Source organism: Hylaeus volcanicus, chromosome 5, assembly GCF_026283585.1.
Source record: "Hylaeus volcanicus isolate JK05 chromosome 5, UHH_iyHylVolc1.0_haploid, whole genome shotgun sequence".
NCBI lineage: Eukaryota > Metazoa > Arthropoda > Insecta > Hymenoptera > Colletidae > Hylaeus > Hylaeus volcanicus.
Window position 1 is genome coordinate 6,790,908 of NC_071980.1, and position 21,199 is coordinate 6,812,106.

General features: G+C 43.0%; 1 protein-coding gene across 1 annotated transcript in view; it reads right to left on the reverse strand.

The window, feature by feature from the left end:
• LOC128877612 (uncharacterized protein DDB_G0283357-like) overlaps nucleotides 1-21,199 on the reverse strand; it is a 100,751-nt gene that overhangs the window by 25,253 nt on the left and 54,299 nt on the right. The window contains exon 3 of the mRNA XM_054125062.1: nucleotides 113-180. The gene's annotated coding sequence lies outside the window, so the exon portion shown is untranslated. The remainder of the gene's footprint in view (nucleotides 1-112; nucleotides 181-21,199) is intronic.

The window sequence follows — 21,199 nt, forward strand, 5'->3', positions numbered from 1 at the left end:
TTAATCTTCAGGATGCGTAAAATGAAGGATCAATACCCTCGGAATTTCAAATGTACAAAGATTCTCGCAGTAACGATCTACTGATCTCTTTGAAGTAGCGTTTGAAACTTACTTGAAAAGGTTAAATCGAGCCAGCCGCTTGCATTCTTCGTCAGTGTTCGCAGCCGTGGTAATCGAAACCTGCAACGAAAGAAATCGATTCTTCAATTCTCCTCTACTACCGCTTTCTGCCTAAAAATCGGGAAACTCCCATTCTCGAGCAGGAATCGCACGGGTTATCAATGGCGCGCGTATCGCGTCGATTTATTGCCGGTGGAAATCTGTCTGAGCCATCTGACGGCGTGCATTATGCATTCGCACGCAGTTTCGTGGACGGTATCGCGAAATTCATCGAAAATAGGCGAATCCATTCGAGGCTAGATCCCGTTAGGGAACGCCAGATATGGAACGATTCGCAGGGAACGTTGGAGAACAAGGCGCACCGGTGTTTCCTCGTGCCTCGTGTTACACATTTCAGGCAATGTTTCAATCTGACGCGGCTTTACCCTATCGCCATATTATCGCTATTTTACCGCGCTTTTTGGGCCGGATCGTGCGCGAACGGAGCGCGCAAGCGAAACCCGAGATCAGAAACACGAAATTTATAAGAGAAACGGCTGGTGTCCGAGTTCACCCCGTGCGTGTGTTGAGCGTGCATTTTACGCGCGTCTCCGATATGTGTTCGCGCCCTGACAGGCTGCTTTGCATTCGATCCCGTTAAAAGACAACCCGGAGATCCTTTCGCTTCTGGACAAATTTAAATTGGCCTGCGTGCGTATAAAGCTGAGTCTATGGTACCTCGCGGAGGATCTGTTGGATTTCCAGCGTGTAGAAAGTGGTGTGGTTAATATATGCGTACGCGAACACGAATATCCTTTCTACAGAACCGTGGAAATTATTTAGGTCGAGTTATGAACATTTACAGAAGTCTATTTTCCGGTCACAAGCTTCGGAATAAATAAAATGTTGAAGTAGTGCAATTGTTCCTTTTTTAGGATCTCTATCCTGTATCTAGCTCTATACTATATGTTCAACCTGATATCGCCTGTTTAATCCATGATATTCATCCATTCATATGCATACATAATTTGTTTATAACTGCACATCTAAAAAAATGCATGTTTCCTTGAAGTTTTCTTGGAAAAAATTTGTAAATAATAATATTCCTTATTTGTGCTATAATTGAATAGCTTCGACAACTTTTTCAAAAACAAATAAGGGATACAATCACACATAAATCAATTACAAAGTAATAAATTCATAAAGATTCATAAACTCAAATAAGAAATATAAATAATAACGTCGAATATAAATATATATATATATAAATACAAATATCCCTCATTTGCTGTCAAAAATGGAAACGAAGTTGGAAAACCTTAAATCTCCCTAAAAACCCAAAATCTCCTCCACGTTAAGTTTCCTCCGAGGAATAACACCCCACGACTCACCCATCGACCGATGTTATCGCGATTCCGCCGACCGTTCCCTACCAGCACGCCTTAAGAGAAAATCATACGTCCAGCCATCCGAGGAACACCTCGACGATGTAAAGCGTCTGAAAAAGAATCCGAAACCCGTACGGTAACCCGACATCGACTACGATCGACTTCCTACGCGAGCCATCGGCTCCCGAGGCCCGCTCCGCCTCGCCTGTAATACAAATTTCTCGCTCGATTACTGGAAAACCGACATCAACGTCGATCCAGGCGATCCCCGCGTGCATCGCCACCCCCAAGCTGAAACGATCGGGGTGAAAAAATGAACGACATCACGAACACGATACGAGACTTTATCCCCCGAGAGCTTTGGCAGAATTTGCATCGCGTCCCGTTAGAGGACAGCGATCCCAGATGCGGCGCGCCGGCATAGTGAAACGCCTACAACGAGACGCGGCGATCTCTCCTCGATGTTACGCGCGCACGTCCAGCTGGATGGGCAGAGACGGAGAGATCGGTGGAAAAAATTCGCTCACCATACGAATATGGAAATAGCGGCGGATGAAGTGCGCCTAGTTCGCGAGCATGAGCGCGCCGGCTGCACGTGGCGGTGCACGCGCGGAGGAACAGGCCTTCGGTCGTGCGTTGATCTAGCCGCCATTTTACCGTGTTTTGCTTTTATTTCGATAGAGACTCGGAATAATCTGCTCCGGTATGGTTCGGTGCGACGAGTGTGGGAATGAAGCAAACGATGGACGAGCGAGTCGAATAGTGTTTGTTTAGTAGGATGTCTCGATCGTTAGCGTGTGGGACCAGGTAGAGTAGTTGGAACAAGAAACGAGTTGATGGAAGGAGAGCTTACGTTACGCATTAACCCTTTCGGGCTCTCGGATGTTCCCTATGAGGGGAGCAAGTCTAGCATATTTTATTAGCGATTATGTAGAATAAATTTATGCTAGGGCAAATTCTTTTAAAAATGCATCTTTCCTTTGACTTTTCTTGTTGGAATCGGCACGCTAGGATGTCACCTACTGAAAGAATACGAAATACTTTTTGTTCCTTTTCCGTTTTTAACCGACTTCGAAAAGGAGGAGGTTACTCAATTCGACATGAATAGTTTGTTTTTTCTGTGATGGGATCAGAAAGCTTCCTATCTGACAAAGAAAACGTATTTCTGTTGAAGGAACTAACGTAGAAGGCGATCCATTTGTATTTTTACTTATCCTCGATAAAGCTGTGTAAAAAAGATCCGGTTTATATTCGAATGATCCTCGCATCTTGAATTTTAAGATCCTTTACGGTCCTTTAGCTCCGCGCCCTGGAAAGTCACTAGCGACGAATTGGCGAGCCATTTCTATGTACGCCGCTGGTCATCCAGAGGATATCCTCTGGTCTTACATGGTCTGAGCGGTAACTGTACGCGTCGACAAGCAAAAAATTCGTGTACCAGTGGTAATGAGAGAAAGAGATTCATAAATTTCGCCGTTACGGCGCGGACTTGAACGCGAAACTGTAACGGTCTGCTTTTGACGTTTATCGCGTAACATCCTCCGCGTCCGTATTGAATTTACTTTTCTCCTCGGCCATTTCCTGCGATGCCTATGCGTGCATCTTTCCCGACTCTCGGCAAACTTCCTCAAATATCGTGCAATCGCGTGATAAACGACAGAATTATCGGAACATTTGTATGCCTTGCAACCGGTTCTTCCTCGGTAGTACATTATAATTAGACTGGGGGTTTTATGCGTCTGTGACGTGCGCGATTATGAAGAAACATATGCTAAACGTACCCGCGGCATAACCCGTGTGCACTTATGCGAAATGAAATACTAACGCTACTATATTAATTTATGAAATATATCCCGCGTACGGCCTGCAAATGTTTTCGACATTAGCATACATGTGTGCAGATACATCAGAAACGCACGAGGCTCGCGGTGTAATTATAACACCCGTTCGTTTCGTCCCCGGTTTTCATCGGAATTACGTAGACGCGCCTAATTTCGAGGACTTCTTATTCATTTTGAAGGGATTAGGTATCTTCTAGGATATTTTCCAATTAATACTTTCGTCGAGCCAAGAGAATTATATGGATTAGCAACTGGAAGTATTATTTATCAGCGACATGCTCCAATATATTATTCTTACGAATATAATGTCGATCGAGGAAACGAAAGGGGTAGCAAAATAATTAGAAAATATCCAACGTATTTGCTCGTACCTGGAAATTAGTTAATCAAAAATCACTGTATGCTTAACATACTTTCAACACTTTCGCGTTAGTACAGCTAATGACACCGCATGAAAGTAATTTTTTTTTATGCAAATCCTGGAATTGATTAATGCAAAGAGTTAAGCAGTTCAAGAGCCGTGCAATTACTCAAAGCCAAGGCTTAAGAGGTTAATCCGCTTTAGCTCTCGTGGACTCAATTATTGCGCAAGTTTCCGTCGCAGTCGAAGGGTCAGGAAATTTTCCTCAACACGGCTGAGCAAGTGAGTATTTATGAACGGGTGTATTTTCTTCTAAGGCCGAGAGTTGTTTCTCTAATTGCTCCCTGGCGGAGAAATTCATAAGGAGAGGTCGATTGCCTTTTGGATACAAATATTTAGTATGTAATCTATGGAAATTAATTAACCGTCGCTGAACGTTTTCTAGAAAGAATGCCGCTTAACGCACAAACAATTATTTGCCTACAGTTTCTGTTATAACTACTGAAAACTGGTTGTCCTATTAAAGCAAGCTAAGATCCTTTCGACCAGGAATATTTGCATAAATTTAATAATTCGGATTGTAATTTCCATCGAGCAAAAGACGAAAGAGAAATTGTTCGTCTTTCGTTCGTTGTTGGAGATTTTTCTGTAGATTGGAATTTAACCCCATCTGTGGCAACGAGGCGTGCGGATCTATTCGCGAGGCGCGAGATGGCGAGATTATGGCGTCGCGTGTATTCATGGCGCGTAGTGGCAAGGACCGGCATTAATTCAAAGCGAGCAGCGATCGTGGCTGCGCGACAGGAACCCAGATCCTTGATAGTCGAAGAGAGCGTTTAACCGCAGTCAACTAATTTCTCGATATATCGTCACGCGTTCGCACCTTTGAGAATCTCCCATCGAGCACGGAACACTTTGTTCGTCGTTTTTAGATCCACCCAGTATCGAAGGTCTAATTGAACTATCAGTAATTAAAGAGCAACTTAGTTTTCTTTTAACAGTTTTGTGATGACTTTCGTGATTCTCTTGAAGCCAAAGTAACAAGGCCCTGAAATATTTAAATAAAAATATTGCAAAATGATGTACTGGAAGTGTGATACACTTGACACATAAATTTTAATATATTTCATTAACCCTTGTTAGAAATTATTTTCCTGCAAAATTTATCATAAACGTCGACACACTTCCTGTACACAGTCAGTACTTGACTAACCCGATTTTAAAATTGAGTTTTAAAAAATTTTATCGACAAGACAACATGTACGTAGCCAAAAGGTTACCACCCCAAAAGGTTCAACTCTGACACGCACTGCACACTTGTCCATTCGGTGTTCGAGTAGGAAACAATTAAAATCCTCATAAACGAAATAGTAAAACCGTCAGCAGAGCGATAATTAAAAGAACACGGAATGCGTTTCGTCGTGTTCAGCCGTTAAAACGTGCTCGCGTCCTTATCGCCGTGGGAAAGAATCTCCGAGCGAGGAAAACTCGCGTAATTCGCGAAGAAATCGGCGGGAAAGTCGGGAAACGCGACACGCTCATCACTCTGATCGCGTGAGCCCGCGTTAATCGACAACCGAAGCTCTCTCGACGTGCCACTTTTGCGTCGTTGATCGGTATTTCACCGATTCCTGGGGAAACGAGTTCCACGCTCGTTGAGAAAACTATTATTAATACCGGCGCGCCGAGAATTCGCATATTTTCTAACGGAAAATACCCCAGCCGGTGGATAGAAAAAAGAAAAAAAGGAAAAAACTGCGCCACGACGAAAGTATTGAGCAATGGTTCTCGCTTGCCGCAGCGACTCGTGGGTGTGTATACTCGGTGCACCTACAAGAAATAGGTATTAATGCGGTGTACAGGGTGATTATGATAACTGGGCCGGGCTCTGGCTCTGCTCTAACCGAAGATGGAAAAAAAGAATGGCGGGGAAATATTGCGTGGGTTTGATTTAATGAGCTCTGGTTGATTACCATACGACTTTGTTCAGGAGTGCATCGGTGCACTTGTGCTGAGTGCAATTGCAATGTCTTATAAGAATGATTTTTATACAGGTTAATTCGTTTACATGAAATTCTTTCAATTATAAGTCGAGTTATTTGACTTAATAGTTCAAATAATGAATTTGCCTTACACTTACATTGCATTGTACATATAATACTAGTAGTTTCGATACAGAGAGTAATTCTGGATTATTCTAAATTTTATACGATGCTTTTATATACGTGTTACTATGTTTCGTTCAACATCAGTTAGTTGGATACATTTGTAGAGCTTGTCTAGCAAATCCTGCTTGAGACGTTACGCCATTAATAATTTAAATACTCTACTCAAGCTAAGTATGCATATACCAACAAACTATCGAGTAAAAGGAGACCATTTAAACGATTAATAGCGTCACGTATAAGATAGGAACAGGTAGACGAGACTTGCTAACCAGTCGTCGAACTAATCACCTGGTACAACCAGGACGAAGATACGTTAATATAAATCAATCCATGGTAAAATATTATTTTAAACGCAGTAATAAAAAAACAGAACAATACTCCTCATTTTTTAAATATCGCTTAACCCACGAAAATCTCTTTTTTAATACATACAAAGTTCCATAAAGGGAACCAAACTTTTTTGATATTTGAAAGACCGTAGGGGGATGTAGAAACGATTTAAAAGATTCAAACAAACACGAGCTCCGTTTAATCTTGTTTTCGAGTTATAGCCATACTTGTGCTTCAGCAATTTTAATAACAAATTAAACCGGTATAGCTGATTCTTCTAATCGGACCTGTTTTTCTCGACGAGAGATTAACCTACTCGCTACGCAGCGACGTATTGGTACCTCGATCTCTGACAAGCCATTCTCACAAATTACGTACTGGTTAGGGGTGCGACTGGTTTTCGAAGACCCCTATATTCATGCCTACAGATTATACTAAATACTTCTGAGAGCAAAAGAATTTTACGATTTCTTAAATCTCGAACAGTTTTGGCTTTATTAAAGGAATACCAAACATTAGCAAATATCAATTGAAATGAAAATGTTATTTAAGAAGTATCGATTCATTTCATATTGGAGCTATTTCAGATAAAGAATTATTTCGTTAATTTTTTATTTCAAATATAAAGGAAGAAATACATCGAGATCCGTTATAACGAGACACGATCAAGTTCACCCGTACCCGACGAAAATTCAAAGTCGCTTTTCTCGAAAACAAAGCCTCGCACGGAAAATTTTTATTCTATACTTTCGACTTCTTTTTTCGTGTAGAATCACTCCCTGTACCACCAGTTACAGAACACCCTGTATAATTACACGTATTTGGTATGAAAATCTTTAATCCGCGACTTCCACGAAACCCCTAACTGTCCCGTTCCCTATCCCTCGGACTATACACCACTTCCAGATTAGCATTCCGTACTCTTCTCAATTTCTCCATTGTTTTCGCGTCTCTGGGATCGTTCCACGCGTTATGATGCGGCCTGTAGATTTGAGCGCGCCCGAGAAACCAGTATTTATTGCAACCGGGCCGGAGCAGCAGGCAACGAGCTGCGCTGGTAAATCTAGCACGGTATCGCGTGAAGCAACTGGCAAGTACACGAGCACCTAGATATACACGTATAAATATCGGTACCATCGAGCTGCGGGCCTATCCGCGCGCAGCTGCACCGGTAGTTTGCAACAGATACTTCGGGAGCTACTGAATGTGTTCGCGGTAGGCCACCTCGAAGAGGAAAGCGTGCTCCGCTTGGGAAGGTATTCTCATGCGTGCCGATCCTCGTGCAACGGTACACTCTCGTTACAGGATCGAACAGACCGAGGGAAGATCGATCGTGCCCGTCAAAAGTAAAAGTTCGCTGTCCGAAAATCAATATTTTTTAACCGTCTCTTCCACTTTGGATAATGGAATCTTTGGTAGCATACGTATTTATATTTGTATTGTTTATATCAAGAAACAGTGCCCTGTGATGTCTTTAAATTCTCTGGCAGGCTTTAGAAATGAATTGTTGGGAATCTAGAAATTGTCCACTCCCAATATCCGATGCAGTCATTAATTTGGTTAATGAAGATTTCACACACGTAGTTTATTGGTCGCGTAATCTTACAATTTTATTGTTGCACCCATTAATCCAGTCTTGCACGTACGTGTTTTCTGCCATGCCAGATCTGCATTGTTTTACGTGAATAACTTCTTCAGGATTCGCAATGCTTTACGTGTCCGTTGGGACGGTCACACATGCTACACCCACTGAGGGTTAATTTGTTAAATCAATGAACACGCACGAGAGCGCGTTATTCCCTATTATCAATTCCCCTCGCTGCGATAAGATTGCCAGCTCAATTTGCCAGCTCTCAGCCGCCCTCGGTGCAACGTTGTCCTGTCTTATTAACGGAATTATCCCGAATACGCGCCTACGCGGCTATAAATTAATTAACCGGGGTTGGTACGTTTCGAGAATGCCGGCGAACGAGAAAACTCGATGGTCGATCCGCTGCTAATTGGATCGGAGTCGTGGCGGTTGTGCACTTAACTCGTGCATGGTGATACGCGCTAATGCACCGATTCGCGCAAGACAGCGGTTTTTGCCTGCATGCCTGGCAGGTACAACATACGTACGTGTTCGACTCGATACTAAGTGCTTGCCGCGGCACAAACCTACAAACGAATAAATCGTGCCAATGGTAATAATTATTTGGCTTCCCATCGCGATCGTAAATCAACCAATTGCGAAACACGCACACGACAAAAGGGTAGGACCGATTAGCTGTTTGTACGCGGTCGGCCGTTGTTTCGCGAAATTTTTCCCCAACCGGTCGTATTTCGTTCTGCTAACCGAGATTTAATCGGTCCGCACGAAACACATTCGGAAATTTCGTTTCTGTTGCTCGGTAAACGAATTTCAGGAGGCTCTTAATCACTGATTTTTTTTTGCTTGCGATAATGCCGTACGAGCAAATCACTTTCGTCGAGGTGGAGTGTTGGTATATAATTTTTCTTTACTATTTTATTGTCGTGGATACCGTTCTTGTTCATTTTAGTAAGATATCTTTTAGTAAGTACTTTTGTATCTAGTACTTAGAATAATACAAACACGTAAATAGCAACTGACTTGAATATGAAACGGAACATAATAACAAAAAAAGAAAAAAAAATATAGACACACATCGGTACGCGTGTGTCGAAATTGAAATATAATTCGGAGCGCGAATGGTTAATATAAGAACTCCGGATGCATAATGGCCACAAGAAAACGCATTCACAATCACAATCGCATTTGCAATCATTGTCCCGCCAATTAATGAAAGCGACAAATAGTAATGGCCGCGGCCGAATATTTCAAGGACCGTTTTTATTCCATCGATAATGCACTCGTTGCTGGGGAATTGTTTTTTACTGGTCAGGTGTGTCCATATCGGACGCGCCTCCCCTGGCCGGAGGCCGAGTCCGAAAGCGCGCGCGTACCAGGAGGATCTTGGAACGGGGACTGCAATTATCCCTCGTTACGAACGAACATAATATCCTCGTTTGTTTTCACGATGAATCGACGATGTCGAGGCGGGGCCGAAATCAGAGAAAGCACGTCGGCCGGACCGACGCCGACCCTCGCTAGACGCCGTTTAATGGGAAACCCGAGTTTTTTTATTCGCGTTTCCTCCGCGACCGAATACTTTCCACGGTTTTTACGCGAGCTCTAAACTTGTCCAGGTTGTAGCGAGATAACGATTTAAATGTTCGAGTCAGATAACGCGGGAACCTTCCTAAATGCCAGTGTCGCAGTAAATAATCGACCGTGTTTGTGACTGTGGCGAACAGATAGCGGAAACGTTTCGAGTATTCGCGGTTTAATAGACGGTTGAATTCGGACGATTAATTGATCGGTGAACGAGGTGGGAATTGGTCTTGCGTGTCGTTGGCTTGTTCGTTCAGGTACTGCTGATAGGGAGCGATTATAGTGATAAGGAAACGGTGGATGTCAAAATACGTCGAGACGCGCAAATAACATATATATATGAAAGATGAAAGTATCAGGCGTAGAAATTGACTCTGCGTCTCTATATTCAATCATTTATAACTCTAGTTTGAGCAAATATACTTTCATCGTCATTTTGTTATGTAAAAGAAAAGGTACACGATAAGTGCCCATGTCGCTATATAAAAATAAACAACAAGACATACCACCGCAGGGGGTTAATATTTCATTGAACATGAGCAATAAGAATTGCAAATAAGAATTTTCCCCACTTCTGGGTTCTCTAAAGTCTCTTCACCGAATTAGCCATAACAATTACACCGTACAGGGTTGCGTAAAGTGTACGTCCAGCCGAAAATACTCGGTTCTCACACAAATTTCATCTTCGAGCACACCTAGCGCGAATTAGGTTGCTCGTTGCTCGCAAGCAGCGCTCGACGGACCGTCGGTGCTTACCTACTAATTACTAATTAGCAATTAGACCCGCGCGTAGCGCACGGTCCGAGCTGGTTTTCTAGGCCAGCAGACCTCTCTGAAATCCTCGCGTTCCTGCCTAATCGTCGTTCGTGCTGGAACCTGGACGCGCCTCTCCTCTCCTAAGTGTCTCCGGCGAGTTACTCGCGCAGCCATCGTTGCCACGGTTTATTAATGATAATTGCGGCCTCTGTCTCTGTATGAGACATCATTTTTCGCGTCAATCAAAATTTTGGTTAAGACGATTGGTGCGAGAGAGTCCAGCCGTAGAACGCGTGGCGTCTATCGCTGCCTTGTTACCGCATTTTTTGCACGTTCCTGGGTGAAAGAGGCAAAAAGGGAAGATATAAAAGGCACGGGGCGTCAGGAGCGGACAATAAAGGGAAGACGTAAAGAGGGAAGAGAAGAGAAGCCAGTGGCTGGCACGCAGGATGCATTTAAAGTCGGCTCAACATCCGTTCCGACTCTCTAGGTCCGCTAGAGACCAGAGAAGAATCACCGTTTTTTCTCTTGCAGACTGCAAAGAATAACTATAGCATTATATTTTTAAATATTTTGACGATTAATGTTTTTCATACCAGAACTTCTTGGTAGGATTCGACAATGATCCATTATACGGTCGAAGTATCAGCTGGAAGGATATAAAAAATAACGAGCTTTATATACTCCACAGTGTTATATGTATTAGGTTGTCCGAAAAGTTTCTCTCGTTTTATTAATAATTAATTCATACACGATATTTTATGTTTTATGTTACATTACAAAATTCTGTACAATTCATTTCGCTCCGTTACTGTTACAGCATCAACGTCTAAGAAATTAGATTGTCTATTTATATAAACACTGCCACAGAAAATAATTGAATGCAACTCACGAAAGAAACTTCTGGGACAACCTAATAAATAATACGTGCTTCTTGCCGCGCATTGAAATCACCAAGGAGTCCGCGAGTAGTCTCGCAAGCCCTACATATAACATTCACCGATATCACGAACAGTTTTACAATAATAAAACTGAAGAACTAATTGTTCTCCATAAATTGACTCGCATCTTCCCCATTTAATTGCGAAGACGCAACAGCATGCACGATATCTGTGCGTTGACCGTCAACAGTCTCTCAGTGTCAACGCGATAATGCAAATCCGAGCTGTCCATTACGCGCTATAATTACATTCCACCCTATTTCTGCTTCACCTATACTTCCATGCTAATTGCACTCGCGCTTTCTGATTCAATTAATCCCGAGATTATTTCGTTGAAGATTGAAAACGTCCCTGTTTTTCTCGAACAGATGAATAATTAATGGGCCGGCTGAAAACTGGCTCGCTGGTACCATAAGAAGAATTCGTTCGTCATTTCGTTCGTCATTCGTGATGTTTATCTGGATTTCTGTCTGGATAAAAATTTCGTCCATCTCCGACCAACGTTTGGATGGCGGTCACGGCACACGAAATCCCGCGGCGCGCGTCCTCCAGCGCGTGGCTACGTGCAAGAACGCGTCGGCTCTCACCCCACGGACGTCGTCCAAGCTTTTTTCGATTATCCTCTCCTCCTCATATTTTTTATTTTCTTTTTTTTGGTTGCTCAATGCACGTGGCCGACATCCGCCATTCCGACGCACAGTGGGACAGGGTCCCGAAAAACTGACGAGAGATCGGCCGTGTTTAAACGACTGCCGCGTTCCCCGTATCGTTTCGAACGACTCGTAAAAATTCAGGATATTAGTTTGAACCTTTCGGAAGAAGAATATCGTGGGAAGAGATTTTTATCAAATTTTCAAAATGGCGAAAAGAAATCAGCAAACAGGCACAGTTTGCACTTTCCTTCAGAGTTGCGCTCGCACTGAAACCTAGCCACGAAAGGTCGTTCCGCGCGATGAGACCATAGTGGGATTAAAGCTTAGAGTGTTCAGCGTCGCGGAAGAAGACGCTCAAGGGAATCATCCTGGAAGTCGTTTAAGATGTATATTGCGCAGGCATTTGTAAACGGCGTATGGAATGTAAAGTAGGTGTACGCAGTGGATGAACCGCGGGAGAGACATCCGAGAAAATGAAGATACCGTTACGAAGCGGCATAATTGTAGTCACGGGTAATGCGAGGACATGTAAGAGCCGTGATACGCAAGCGTATGCTCCGTCGCTGGTTGTATCACGCGAGACGTAATTGTTCGCGGGAATTCTTTGAGGGCGGCCGGCGTTGTTTACATCATAGAAACATATTCTCGTCTCGTTTCACCTGGCACGGTTCCTTGCGAGAATTAATCCTGGCAAATCTGAATCTCCGAGGCGGGCAGTGGTCATCGTTTTAATCGCGAAGAATCTAGCTGATAGCAGGTACCTATCATTCGAGATTTCTTCTTAAAAGAAGCGCAGAGTGTCTCAATTTATAATTTTGTTTAGATGTTTATGACGTTGTGTTAATTTTGGTCTAATAGAAGAAAACTTGTGTCTCAATTTACAAGTTTGTTCAACTATTAGGTGGACTGGAAAGTAATGTCGTTTTTTCAATTCAAAATACCTGTTTATAACTCACTAACTCATCGACTTTTATCGATCTGGCTGGATTACATAATTGATTAAGAAAAGGAATTTATTAATAATTTGTTTGAATTTAATGTAAAATGAACGACATTACTTCCCAGTCCACCTAATATTTATGACACTCTATCAATGTTTGCGTAATAGAAGAAAACTTGACAAGTTACAAGTCGAAAAAAGAGTGCGAGAGCCCCATCGTGACATTCCTCCCTGATAATATCGAACGTTCACCTCCTCCACTTTCCCCCAAAAAAAAGAACAATGTTTACGATATCCATCGTAAATCACGAAGCACGCAAAAGAGCGTCGATTCGTCATTGTTACTACCTGACGAGACTTTCCGTTCCCCTTTTCGATTAACGATAAAGCCGATCGGATTTCACAGAATCCCGGTCTGGCTCGCTCCAGATCACCTGTCGTCCCCAGCGGTGAAATTCCGGTTTCACGCGACGCGACGGCTCCCGTCTACCGCGTTCCACGGATTTCGTAAGAGACCAGGAAAACCGGGGCTCGCCCCGAAAAATCCACGACCGTAATTTCACGTAGGTGAAACCGCAGGTGGCAAGAGTGACGCGAACGAGCGAGGAAGGAAACAGGAGACGATGGTAGGGAGGCGAGGGTTTCGCTTGGGGTGAACGCCTTGGACGCGCATTAAAGTCGTATTAAGGCCGTCTCCATCTAAACTCGACCGCTTATTCTCGAGAGGAACGAGTCGCTCCACGTGCGCGTGTGCTCGATCATGCAAACACCAAAATCGCTAAAACGATTAAACTAATACCTGCATACCCGAGTGTCGCGCGTGAATGTATCTATGTCAGCCTTGAACAACTTTTTTCTCTTCCATTTAATTTCTATTTCACATGTTTTCACTTTTTTCTTCCGTCTTTACGACTTTTCTAAGAGACACGTTCGACAGGCCTATCGCTGGCAACGTCGAGCTCCTAGAGATCGGATAAGAATTGATAAAAGTGCTCATCTAACGAAGTACCACGAGACTCGCGACTCGAGTCACGCGGTACGGATTAATATTTACTCGCGAGGCGAACGGCGGCCTTCGATTTTTTGTGATTTCTGTTTAGACGTTACGAACGTATGAATTGATAATCCATTTATCACCGATAATTACTTCTTTCCGTTTGAAAGCTTCGGATAGTTTTTCTTTCCATCTTCTGTTACCTCTTTATTTGTAATTCTAATTCTAATTACAATGTAATTGAAGTACGATGTAACTGAATTATTTTGTAATTAGAATTCATGTGTACGTTTAATACTATTGCACGATCCTCGTAATAGGGTTCTCAATGACGAACGTGTACATTATACCATTTTAATGAGACATTTCTAACGGATTCAGAGGGAACTACTGACTTTGTTTTTTTAAATACGAAAGAACGCGCGGAAATATTCAGTTTTTCGATGTTTATCGACCGTATTGCGCGCCATACGACGTCCAGGAAGTCGTGGCCAGGTGGCAATCGACGTTCTGCGTTCCGAGAAATGCCAGCGTGAATTTCGAGGACGGCGCGATGCAAGAAGCCACTGGGCAGCGGGGTTAACGTCGTAAATTCGGTATCTCGAGTCGGGTCGCAAAGGGGTAACGGTACGCAGTTTCGTCCGCTCTGCAGTAAATTGTCGGCAGTAAAGTTGCACTTATCAGCCGGAGCGACGCGAGCATCAAGGTGTGCCGAATGCACGGCCGTGATGCGACTTCCGGTATTTCGTCGCACAGTCGTCCCAAAAGATGCCCGAAATTGGAAAGATTTCACACATATAATCAACTTCCAACGTGCAAATCGAATACATCGAGTTAGGCGTGGTCCCGAATGTTGAAATTCTTGTATCAAATTCGTAATTAGCTGTCCCAAATTTCCTTAACCCTTCGCGGTCACCCCGATACGAATCAGTTGTGAATTGAAATCAAGCAAACAATACGCGTCCATAGAATGAAACACTACGTGCTCGAGGTTCAGACCCTATTAACGCATCGTTGACCGGTCACGAGAAAACTCTTGTCTGCACTTGCATTATCTATTTCAATGTATGAAATTCAGCGCGATATAGAATATCGCAAAAGCTTTGCTCGTCGCATTTAGTCCTGTCGGTTTTTCATTTCAATTTGTTATCTTGGTAAAATATAAATAATGTTTCTTGGAGTTTATTTAAACTGTTCTAATTTCATATTCAATTACGAAATAATAACCAGTCACATGAAGTTGCTTCTGTGTAAAATTGCCGGTCAACGATGTGTTAATATTTAATTATACCTTATTTTTTGGAATAATATTCACGTTTTCCGGCGAAAAGAACATTCTATTGTCGATTTATAATATCCATTAACACATTCAGAACATTTCTAACTAGATCGCCGAAATATCGCACTGTGCGTCGGCTTAACCGCGAATAAAGCGAGCGAACAATGTCGCAATTATCTGTTCGTCGTTCAGAAATGGCGTATCTCGTCGACGGTGCTCCTCAATTATTCCCAGTGCGAGCGGTCTTTATTCTTTTCCAGTCCGTGGCCACGATCGTACGCGACCGGTCGCGTACGCTCGCCGCCCGCCGGTTTTCCTCAACCGTCTATTTAGTGTTCACGACGGCATGGAAAGTATCTCATACCGAAACGGGTCGCGAGAAACATTATCAGACTGGAAACCCGTTCGACGAAATTTTCGCCCGACAGCAGATCGGCGTCTCGCAGCTGTCGCGGAATCGCATTAAAACATGCCCCGAAAGTTAATCCGTCGTGGCCGGCGCGTGGGTTTCGTGGCCGAAACGGACGGGTTTATCGGTTAGACTACTTGTCAAACTGAAATTATTCGAACAGTGTCACAAGTATTTCACGATTATATATGTATATCGAAATAATTATACGGCAAATGTGGTACGGTCTCCTTGTTCGGAAATTTATTCGTTGGTTGGACTATAGACGAGTACTATGAGAAGAAACCTTTCAGAAGCGTGACTGTAACACCACCGGTATTTTTAAATGTTTCGAACCGTTTGATCGGTATGAAATAAAATATGAAATATTAGATTGGCCGAAAAGTTCGTTCGGATTTTGATATCGCCTTAAACAGCGAATTTTCTTGGACAAGGAAATATATTTACTTTATAACGTATTGTCCATTTTGTTCTATGATCTCATGGCATCGGCCATATTTTTAAATGTTTCAAAACGTGGAGTCTAGTCTAGCATGTCACTACCTTATCTATGTACGCGCATATTCAAATTAAATCTACAATGATAAATTTTTTTCTTTCAACCTTCCTTTATATATAAAAAGAGTGTCAATAAGAAAAATAAATTATATCTTGAAATTACATGCACTGAGAAAGAGAAACATTGGCTGGACCAGGCTCCCCCCTTAATCGATTTGTGCAGTGAACCGCTCAAATGTCGGTAGGTTTAGCGTTAAACTGTACCTATCATTCTCCCATACGGTTCCCAGGCTCACGCGAAACCCGTACGTTCGGGCGATCGACGCAACGTTGGGTCCAACGATCTGTTAATGAAAAACGAATCACGGATGTCGTTAATAGCCGCGGCGGCTTTTTTTTCTCTCCTCTCGCGTTGGTCTGGAATTATCGAAAACAAATAACGGTTCGCGTGAACTTTGGAGGAACTTTGCGTCTGTGAAACCGGTACTTATCTCGATATTATACAGCGGCGTGTACCGTTGCGTAACTTCGTTTCAAGTGTGTGCGCGCGCGCGTGTGTGGACCGACTGCCATTTATAAATTTTCCGGAACGCTTATGCAACGCGCGTACACACGCGGAACACCGTGCAGAATCGACGGGCTGTTTTATTTTCCACGGCGACGAAATTTTCGCGCCCGGAACGTGTCAAATGTCGCCGCGAAAGTCACGCTCACGCCGTAATTTCTGCTTCTCTCGGTGAAATGCATTTGCTATTTTAGCAAATTCCTTTAAGATTTCTTCTTAATAGACATAAAGGGTACGAATTGTTATGGGATTGTCTGTAAATCATAGTACGAGTAAAGAATCATCGATCAACGACTGCGAAGAGTAATCGTATTAAATATTACAAAAAGATACCGATAAATACGATCGTTATAGATTCGAAGGGAGATACGTAACATTGTACCACGTGGATGGGAATTCAGAATTGACACGTGACTAATGATAATGGCCGTCACGAACGCTCACCCTTCCATGACGGGCGTAACGTTCGCGTGTTAACGCAGTATGTTTCTCGCTCCGCGGTATTATCGAGTGCCGTTCGAGACAGACAGGTAATTAAAGAGTTCGACGAATAAAACTGTGCCACGAAAGTGCCTCTTCCCCGGACGATTAATGCAACGCCCCGAAAGTATATTTTTCTTTTTTGGTGAGAAAGTGTGAACCTTTCAGCTAATTATACGAAGACAAATACAATAATCAATGTAATTTCGTGCTCGAACGGATAATTACGTGTCAACGTTAAGTTGCGAAAGTTCCTTTCGAGTCCTCGCCGGGAAACCCTCGATGCTTTTGACAGGTCGAAAGCACACGCAACTTTTAAATGATCTCCCGTTATAAGAATGAAGAAAGAAGTAAGAAAAATAAAGAGAGAAGTATGAAGATCGAAGAACGAAGAAAGAAGTTTTTTACTGTAAACGATCCTGCATGAATTTTTCGTTTCCAAACCGGTCGAAAAATGGCCATTTTTTAGCATCCTTCTGTAGCATAGCCATCATCGACAGTATCCAAGAAGAAAAAAACTGCGCAAAGAAGGCACTCCTTGTACTCTGAAGTACAAGATCCTAGAATAATGACTTCGATCGAATAGAAATCGCATCGTGGATCGAGCAGTCTGAGAACCGCTGTCATTAACAAAGTTACGAAGCCTGCCATGGCAGGGTGTATCGATTGGCTGATAATTGCGAGTGGAGGTATCGACGGTGATGTAAGAGTTCCGTGTTCCCGCGGCGCACGCGTATAAGAAGTCTTGAATGCGAAAGAGGCGCGCGCACACGTGCGCAACTCGTTTATGCGTGTATCCACGTACGTTCATAATCTACCGTGAACGATATACGTCAGGTATGGACGTCGATCTACAGCATTGATACAAGCGGATAGATCCCATAAATCTACAATGCCCGGTTGGTGAGCTCGACGTCCTTGCGGCGCAGGCCGTTCGCGATATTGTTGGCTTCCAGAGGGCTCGGTGTGTACACCCACCCGGTAGATCCGATTTACATCGAGCAAACATGGTAAAAATCTCTTAGGCGATAAGGTGGCCTCGTAGAAAACGTTGCGATCGAGGGCTCGCTGTCGCTGATCGGATTATTCAGGGCACCGAGGATCCAGGACGATCTTTTCAGAATGACTGAACGATGAACGATGTTAATGAGGGTGTCCAGTAGCAAATGCTACTTGTTTACGAGTATGTACTCGGTATCGAGGTGCAACACATCGTCGAATAGGTTGGCCGACGTTGGAAGAGCTTGAAAAACGTTGCAAGATTATTGGTTCGACTTATTGTGAATTTATTTTCAGGTTACGTGCCGATATATCGATATTTTACCAAATAATTTTAGTTTTCTCACAAGATGACATATATACACTCTAGTTCATAAATATGCGGACACTTACTACCTTTAATGAATAATTAGATCAATGAATAATTAGCATAAAGATCCTCAGTCGAATAATTAGGTACGCAATGCTGTCAATCATTGGGAGCGAAGTGAACCAGACATTTTACTTAATAATAACGCTGTTTTCCTAAACAGAAGAATCATTTTTCCTCCCCAGCGCCTTTATAATTTACTCCTCGTTTTTATAGGTAGTAAATTGTAAAACTCGTAGCACGTGTAGTGCAGGAATCTATTGGGAACTGTACAGCGAGAAATTCATTCGAATAATGCTGCTAATTTTCGCGTAAGAAAATTTAGAACGTGACTAGCGCAATTGTCGCTCCAGTGATTTCAACGCATGGGAAAAGCTTACCGCGACTACCAAGTGTCGAAACGAAAAGATTGATGATGGAATTCAATTATTTTCAGGTCGTTGGCCATGGTTGCTCTCGTTTATTCAAAATAAGACTACGTATTTCTAATTTCCTTTGCTGAATAACATTTGCCGAACAACATTTTTATTAACGTGGCTATTAAGACCCCGCTCGATTTCTCCAAGCGCGTTTCGCGTGTTCTAAGTAACGAAACGGAAACATCGATGGTGGAATTTAATTGTTTTCAAGTCGTTGGTCATGATTCATAGTATAACAATCGATTTTTGGCTACAGTGAACGTTAATTCTTTCAATATTAAAATACGAAGTCCAGAGTTTCTTGTGGCACGTTGAATATCATCGTATAATTGATTTCTATGAAGAACTATTTCATGATACCAAAACCTCAAGAATCGAAGTGTTCGTATAATTTTGTTACGCGGTGTATTCCAGTTCTAGAAACAACTTTGTCGTGCGTTCACGGATCGATTAGCGGTTGAATAACTGTTCCGTGCAAGAAGCGAGGCAAGTAACATCGGACGTTCTCGATGATTACCGACTATGAAGTCGCTAACATCGCTATTGAAAATCGATCGACGCGAAATAACTCGCTCCAGGCGCGAGAGGAAACGAGCTCGCTCCTTCCGATGACCGTCGGCTAGGAAATCGCCGACGTCGGAATGAAAAATCGATCGTCAGGAAGAAAACTGGAAAACGAGGCTTAGCGGCGTTTCGTTTCTTCTGGAAGTGGCTCCTGGTGTCACGCTCGAAGACGAATCCGGAATAGAAAGCGAGGAATAGAAGCGCAGACAGAGATTTCGAAGTTGTCGCTCCGAACTCGTGCAAGGATTTCTAGACGGTGGATCAGAAACGAAACGTGGCGGAAGGATAGCTGGTACCGCTACGCGATTACTCAATCGTTGGCTGTCGCTGAAACTCGTGGCTACGAACCCGTTTCAAGGACAGGGTCGCGCGAATAATGGTGACGAACGAAACTAAAACGAAATTGAAAGCAAAGAACGTCGCCGTCACGGTTCCCCGGTCCCTCCTTTTTGTCTATTCATCATTCCAGGACCGCGGAGGAGGGGATGTTTTTGCTACGAAACGCTCCAACGCGTTTCCGTTTGCGACGGTCACCGTTTCCACGGGTCTCCTCTTTCTTGCTTATCCTCCGTTATCCGCATATACCAGGTGGGACTCTCGATCGGGCCATCGATCTTAGCGTTTGTCGATTCATTTTGGGTTAGACGCTACTACTAATAAGAAATTTAAGTTCCTTGATAGGTGACGATATTCTGAATACCTGAGCAACGACAACAATCCATAAACGTTCGATAAAAATCAGTTTACCTGAAACAAACAAGAAAAGGTCACACTTAAGTTTTGGGCATTGCAAATGTCGATCGCACGCCTCAACATACCGTCGATGTAATAAGTATTCCTACGGGAACCAATTCGAAATAAAATTCATATATTTATTTTATTAATAAATTCGAGGGGAAGAAATAATTCGCCAACATTCCTAGATATTTTTACAGTAGAATTTGCGCGAATTAAAGTTTATGTTTAATGTTAACCTCTTATTTCTTCTCTCATTAATTTTATTTTAAATTGGTTGCTGTACGAATACTTCTTACTTCTTCTTCTTTCAAATTGATTGCACTTACTCAAGGAATAAGGTCGAAGCCTTTTGAGTCACAAATTGTTGCGAAAGAAAATCGTAAATTTTCTCTTTAAAACGATAAATTTAACATCACTTTTTTATTATCGAAATAATAACCTAGATTGAACATCCGTATTGGATCTTGGGACACGAGGCGAAACGGTTTAAATTTGCCTGGGAGTGAATGGGTTAAGTTAAAGTCATCCAACGCTCCGAGTATCTCTACACTGGCGTCATTTTTTACCTCGCGAGGCCATTTAATGACCCTACACGACGTTTAATATGGACAAAACATACCACCGAAGTTTGATTACACGTCTCGATTGTGCGTTCTGCGAGGCACATAAATCACGACGCGAAAGAGACGAAAGAAAACATAGTCGGACAGCGAAGTTATCCAGTTTGGCGTCGATTCGCCAGTCCAGATGGTTATTAAGAGCTGGATTTTAATTACCGCGAAATGACCACAGTGTCCTTGTCGAATAATTACGGGCTACTATTAAATTAATGGACATACTCGACCGTGCCTTTCAATTATCCGGGCTGCGGATCATGCGCGTATTGATTTATGTTTCCTACCGGGGCCTTCTCGTCAAGACTTCCTTGTTTTTCCATGCTGATTGGCGCGCGCATCCCGCGGACGTTGGTATGAATGAAGCCGGAATGGTTTTACAAATGGAAAAACGTTGTTCCGGCATACGTCGGGACCGGGTGATCGATCCGTTGTACTAATTTGGCGCAGTTCATTAGCAGCGCGGCGGAACGAGTCACGAGATCCCTCAGAAAATGATGGGCCGTTGAAGAAAATGATTTCGAGCGCTTATACATACACGTTTAAATCGAACCAATATCCATGGAGAAGCTCGTGCGCGTACTAATTAGAACACGAGAACTTTTGCAAGCTATCATTCAT